This window comes from Hemicordylus capensis, chromosome 4 (assembly GCF_027244095.1).
Source record: "Hemicordylus capensis ecotype Gifberg chromosome 4, rHemCap1.1.pri, whole genome shotgun sequence".
Classification (NCBI taxonomy): Eukaryota; Metazoa; Chordata; class Lepidosauria; order Squamata; family Cordylidae; genus Hemicordylus; species Hemicordylus capensis.
Window position 1 is genome coordinate 185,880,035 of NC_069660.1, and position 6,000 is coordinate 185,886,034.

The following is a 6,000-nucleotide window of genomic DNA, read 5'->3' on the forward strand; positions in this document are numbered from 1 at the left end:
GTTTTGGGATTACAACTTCCACAATCCCCAGCCACAGTGGCCAATTGCCAGGGATTATGGGAGTTGTAGGCCAACATCTGCAGGAGGGCCAAAGTTGAGCAGCCCTTTCCTTAGACTATGTTATCTGCCTCGTGCCCTTTGGAACATCGTCCGCCTTATCCAAAATGTTATCACTGGCCTGTTTTGACCATACCATTTACATCTGACGCTGCCAGGCACTGACATAAACCATGTAACTTGGTGTTTGTTTGTTTTTTACTTGCATGGTTTATGGAATAATTTACAATGTTTTACATTGGCTGACATTCTGCACAGTCTACCTCAGCATTAACGAATTGCTACAGCTGCTGTGCATGTTGCATTGCAGATCTCCTTAAAAGAACAAACGGGCACTTGTTGCATGCTACTTCTACGATGGAAGTAACATGAAGCAAGAAAATTCCCGGTGCTCTTTTAAGGAGATTCACAACAGCCCCAGGGTTGCCTTTAATGTGTGCAGTAGCCCCAGAGGCTTCCCAACGCTGAGATTAGATTGCATGGAATATTGGTCATTATCTTTTAAACATATTTTAATTCGTATTGAGACCTTATTTTTGTGGTATATTTGTGGTATATTTGTGGTATTAGTCACATGAAAATCAATGGTAATAAGTTATGTTAAAACCACCATTGGCAGATGTCTGGATCACCTAATCCTAGTCCACCAATCTCCAGATTGGATTGTAGAATCAAGCTCAAGGGCACACTGGGGGCTAGTATAGACTGGGGAAGTTCCAGAGTGTCGCAACACTTGTAATTTTTCCAGGGCCACAACTTCGATGGTTTTTGTGGCATCCCTAGATTTTGAAGGTTTCAGTTTGAGCAAAGACTAGGGAGATTTGTATTTCTGTAGACCTCTACGTTTTGTCATGCATGGTTCAAAGCCTTCAGCATATCACAGAATCAGTGGCATCCAGGGTGCCATTTCATATGTTAGGAGTGAGAGGGACAGAGCAATATTCTGCAAGATATGAGGGCCAATTCACACATATAATTAAGATCAGAGGTGCACTTAGGTAATTTTGGAGCCTGGACCTAAAGGCCATTGGCGGCCCCCCCCTTGCTGGATGCCCTCCCACCCTCCGCTGCAAGTTGAGCATCCCATACTGTGACAAACCTGAGGGCACAAACAGCAACTGAACTCACAAGATTGTAAGAATATAAAACAGGAAAATTTATGCAAATATGCATTAGCAGAAACATTTCAACACACAACCTAACATATTCCCATCCCACATATTTCTCTCCCCACTCCCCTCTCTGTCTCTAAAGCACCCGGTACAGGTCATACTCATACTTGATCACCTGGTGCAGTGCGGGCCAGTGTTGACCACACCACCAGGACAGACCAAAGAGGATTTGGGGGGCCCCAGAGGGTGTAGAGGCCCTGGACCTCAGCCCCAAAGTCCAGGGGGGAGCGCCACTGATCAAGATTAAATTGTGAAAATCAGTCTCTCTTAAAATTATTTACTTTTAAAAAATCACACAGGAATTGAGTAGGCAGGACAAGAAAGCAACTCAAACTAGACCATTTTGCCATTCAAATCAGAGCATCACCAAAATGTGGCTTCAGTCCAGCTGTGCAAATGAAAAGGCTCGAGCCTTTTCAGAAAATCAGCAGTCACACCAGTCAACTGCTTGGTGAAAAGGGAGGATTGAAGCTATTCTGCTCCCCTCTTGAATAGCTGATTGATAGGCGCCTGTGTTCAGCACAGGTTTGCATGCACAATTTGTTATGCAGCTAGAATAAACATGTGTAAGTCCCTTAGCTGGGCTGGTGTGTGTGAGCACATGTGTATGCAATAAGTGTTTGATTAGTATACTCTTGGAGCAAAAATAGTTGCACCTCACTTCAGATATTTTGGTAAATGTGTATACTCCTACTCGGAGACTAGCTCCTGTTTAAGTATGAATTGGCCTTTAGTGTGAATGATGCCATACAAAATGTCTCAGTTGGGATGTGTGTTGTAAAACTTTGCCTAAAATAATCTGTGTTTCTGATGAGTGAAATTCACATTAAAATATTGAATAATACAGCTGTTTTCAAGAGCAGTTTTCATTTGGAATGGATATTACATCATCCGGCATTATTCCAATCAGTGGTGCCCATCAAAATACATATTCTGCCCTACATCCTTTTCTCAGTGCAATGTTGCAATGGTCTATTAAAAAACACTTGAAGAACTAATTAGTGTTTAATCGCAATCAAGAGGAGCTCAGAGAAGAAGAGAGACAAAAGGCAATACAGAGGGAGATGCCAAATCTGCAGATCGTGTTGATAAATGGTAGCACAGAGAGAATAAAGATTGATTGAAGTGAAGCAGAGAATTTATTGGATTTTGGATTGTTTTGATTGCCTAGCTTGCTGTAGGCAACAGCCAAACATTTCTGAAGTTGCTTATACTGGGCTTATACCTACAAAAAATACAGAGTAGTGCTGCTGGAAGAAAAAGAATCCACATATACCAGATTGTCAGGACTCTGAGGCTTTAACCAGGAGCCTTGAAGCCTGAGGACCTAGATGAGTGAGTTACCTCAAGCTTTCCGATACAGCAGACTTTACCGCAGGTTTTCTGCAAGTCTTTACTGCGAGTTTGAATTTGTCCAAAACCCCCCGATGCAAATATGGATTTGTTTACCCCAGCATAAATTGGGCTAGGCTCTAATGCACAATGAAAAACCTGAATAGTGTGTGAAGTGCTCCCCAATATCTCGCACAAATTTTGGCACGAATCTGGCCAATGTTTGAACACACACCCTCCATTCCAAGCCTAAAGTCCCATCTGGAAATGCTCCTGGAATTTAGAGTTCTCTTCAGGTACAGAAAGGTGTGTGAAGAACCACCAGTCACTGCAACTGGCAAGCAGAATGAACAGGACAAGATCCAAAATCTGGGGGGGCCTTGGCAAAGTGCTATCCAATGTGGAGCCGCCTACAGTTTAGCTAAAGTGGCATCAGATACCTCCTACGAATTGCTTAGTGGAGCCCCCCCCCCACCTTTTCTCTTGTGGGGGGAAGAATTCTGAGCAGGCAAAAATGGGTGAGAAGATTTTGTGAACCTCTTCTTTGAGGTGTACAGAAGAAAAAGATGCACTTGAGCCTAGAGATGCACATGTCAGGTGTTATAGAAATAGGATAGATCAATCAATCAATTGGTGGGAACCTTGAAGTTTGTCCTGGAGTTTCCCCAAAATTGGTCCTGGAGGGGCTTTCCTGAGACAGGGAATGGCACCATGCAGCAGTGTTTCTTGCTTGAATCTTTTTTTAAGGTCATTCACATGACCAAAATCTCTGCTGGCTAGGGAGGCCTGGCCGGGGGGGGGGGGGAGGAAGGCAGGAGTATATCTACCTTCTCCCACATTAGTAGGGGCTCACTCACGCTCCTCCACACTGCGTGCCCAAACAGTCAGTGTGGCAGAGCTGACTACAATAGGGATCTGGAGGAGGGAGTCCTCAAGTATCCCACAATGCATTTTGCAGGCAGTTGAGAGGTTGCCTGCATCAATGCAGCAGCTCCCATCTTCCTGGGTGCTCTATAGGTACACTCTGTGGTGCAGAGCCAGCCGGGCTGCCAGGAGCTGCTGCAAACAGCCCAGATTGCGCACACAGCACGATTGGGGCTGTTGAGGTAAGATGATGCTTGCCCCTCTTAACTTAGTTAAAGCTTAGGTATAAGAACAGAGTAGCCTTGCTCTGGAACAGCAGCATATGAGTAGGTCCCGTGGCTCCACATAAGCCTCACTACTTGGGTTTTCTTGCTCCTACCCTTCTGTGGCTGGTCATGTGAATGGCCTTAGAGCATTTTAGGAATGTGAACCTCTTCTTTGGGTTGTGCAGAAGAAAGTAACTTAGGCTGTGGCATAGGAAGTAACGACAGTGGTAAAGATGTTGATGGTGCTGTCCCTGCTGATATGGAAGGCATACACAAGTTTGACAGATGCAAAGTTTCAAAGTGGGTAGGGCCACTGACATCAGTGTTGACACCAACAAATGATGAGATTTTGAAGAGTGTTTCCTGTTCAGCGTTTTTGTGAGTCACATCACAGACATGAGGCCATTTGCTAGGCATCGAGCTCTCCATCATGTCTCTCCACTGGACTGCATTGTCATTGAGGACTCATGATCTTGCAACTCTGTCATATCCCTTTTTAACATTTTAGCTGGGCTTAGCCAATCTTGGGCTGAGTTTCCATATATAACTTGGTAATGTTGAGGATGAACTACATACATTAATGTTGAAGGTCTTGCCACAGATGGTTTCGATGACAGTATTATTTATTTAGTTATTTGGTTATTTATTTATTTAGTTAGTTAGATTTATATGTCGCCCTACTCCCATAGGACTCAGGGCGGCTTACAAACAATAACATATACAACAACACAATTCTGTAAAATACATCTTGGGAGTATTGCTGTGTCAGTCTCAAGCCTGATGTAGAAGTGGGACAGAGCACTAGGCTGTATAAAAAGCAGTTTGCAACCACAACTCTGCTTCTTTGAGTTTGATTAGAAAAATGCAAACCATTTCTTTTTTTTTTTTAACACAAACTGGCTCTGTGGTCTTTCCCCAGGCAGAATCAGCAGAAATTGTGACCATCTGCAGAGGGGATCTTTGCCTTACACAGAGGTAATCTCTTAATGGTCTTTTTAAAAAGTCCATAAGAGCTAAATGACACAAGCTTTACAAAACTTTAGAAAAAAGCTAAAGTATAACATCAGCTGTTCTTGCTGTTTTCTTTCCTAGAGAAAATGAGTCTTCAAACGATGCTACGTTTCCCTGGTGCTGCTATCATGGCAGCAGGAAAGGAATGGAGGACATGGCACTCTAACCACATAAGAACAGCCCTGATGGATCAGGCCCAAGGCCCATCTAGTCCAGCATCCTTTTTCATACCTTTCCCGAATGGTCACGCTGGACCTGTGAAGGGAACACTGTGGAGTGTTTTGAGAAGCTAAAGAAGTTCCCAGAGTGTCAGCAGTGCAGATACAACTCCAGTTAGTGTGAATGCACAGAGGGCCACATGGAGGACCAAAACAAAGACACACTCCATCTCCCTGATGCAGACCCCCGCCCCCGGGCAAATTTCAGGAGGAACCTTCTGGAGTCCTCCCAAAATTTTCTCTGCCTTGTCGACTCCCCCTAAAACAGCTGAAAATATCAGTGGACTTTTTGGGATTGGAATGTCTCACCCAGTGCTTGTTGCAGCCCCTACTCATCTTCCTCTCACCTCTTCATGCACAGTAGTCTGTCAGTTTCTCTATCAGACTGGCAGGTTCTGCAAGCTGCTGCCGATTGCCCTGCTTCACCTGGGGTGCCACCAATATTTTGTTGCCCAGGTCCATTATCTCTACCTCGTCTGGTACCAGGCCACTCTGGGTAGAGTTGCCATGCCCCCTGAATTTCCGGGTTTCAGCCAGGAACACCCGGATTTTAAGCATCTCATCCAGATTGCTTAGCCCACCCAGATTCACCCAGATTTCAGCTTTCATTTAAAAAAGGGAAAGGAAAAGTTAAGCCAGAATATAGCAACTCTAACCCTGGGGTACTTACTACAAGTAGAAGTGGGGACTTGCCTCCTCTCTGTGCCTGCTGTTCTTCTGCCCACACACTGCTGCCCTTTTCTGGAGAGAAAAGGAGACTCTCATCACATGTCCCTTGCTCTGTCTGCCTCAGTGAGTGTGTAAGAGAGAGATTTAACAACATGATGCTGGCTGAAGGAGAAAGACTGGCCTCTCTGACCTCATGGTGATACTGCTTGTTTCAGTGATAGACTGGTCATTGTGACCTCATGCTGATGCTGCCTTCCGGAAGGAGAGAGATTTACTGTACGGACGTGGCCGAACTGTGGTTCAAAGTGGGGTTTGAGCACCCTTTGGGACAGGGGAGCTTTAAGAAAGAGGATCTTACCTGTTCTCTGCCACCCTATGCAGCTTCCTGCTGGGGCGGTGCTTGGCCCAAGT

The 6,000-nt window shown here is 44.9% G+C and overlaps 1 long non-coding RNA gene across 1 annotated transcript in view; it reads right to left on the reverse strand.

The window, feature by feature from the left end:
* Window positions 1-5,736, reverse strand: part of LOC128322268 (uncharacterized) — a 56,443-nt gene extending 50,707 nt beyond the window's left edge. Inside the window, exon 1 of the long non-coding RNA XR_008305639.1 lies at window positions 5,591-5,736. This is a non-coding gene — a long non-coding RNA (uncharacterized LOC128322268). The remainder of the gene's footprint in view (window positions 1-5,590) is intronic.
* Between the last annotated feature and the right edge of the window lie 264 nt (window positions 5,737-6,000).